The sequence below is a fragment of the Habropoda laboriosa genome, unplaced genomic scaffold (assembly GCF_001263275.1).
Source record: "Habropoda laboriosa isolate 0110345459 unplaced genomic scaffold, ASM126327v1 scaffold77, whole genome shotgun sequence".
In the NCBI taxonomy this organism is placed as follows: domain Eukaryota; kingdom Metazoa; phylum Arthropoda; class Insecta; order Hymenoptera; family Apidae; genus Habropoda; species Habropoda laboriosa.
In genome coordinates this window covers 727,234-727,749 of record NW_017100200.1, presented here as the reverse complement: position 1 = coordinate 727,749, position 516 = coordinate 727,234, and positions in this window count along the sequence as shown.

The following is a 516-nucleotide window of genomic DNA, read 5'->3' as shown; positions in this document are numbered from 1 at the left end:
ATACAGATAATGGGAAAAGTAAAATATAATAAATTTAATAAACTTATCATAACATGTATCTAGCACAGAAGTTATCACTTTCAGTGATAATGCATGATTCTGCTTTACTTTTTATCGAAAGGTAAATGTATACATGTATACACGACGACATCAGCAAGACGGAATTACAAAGTTTTATGTGCTGATTGGGCTGTCTGTCATTTGTCAATTACAATCACAAACGTAATTCCACACAAGAAACAGTACTTTTATAATTCCAATAACACTATATTCAAAAATAAAATCATTATACTTCAGATTATTCATAAATCTTATTTCATTCAATTAGTATCATCTTGTTGACAAATAATTGTCAACAATGGGATAGGTTATATCCTGTCAGGAGTAGCAGGTAGCTATCTAACATAGCGACACCATTAATGTCGATATTTCGTCACGCAATCCGTTCTTTGTTTTTATATTCACTTTTCAGGAATATCAAATTTAATTATAATAATTTTATTATTATTTTATAAT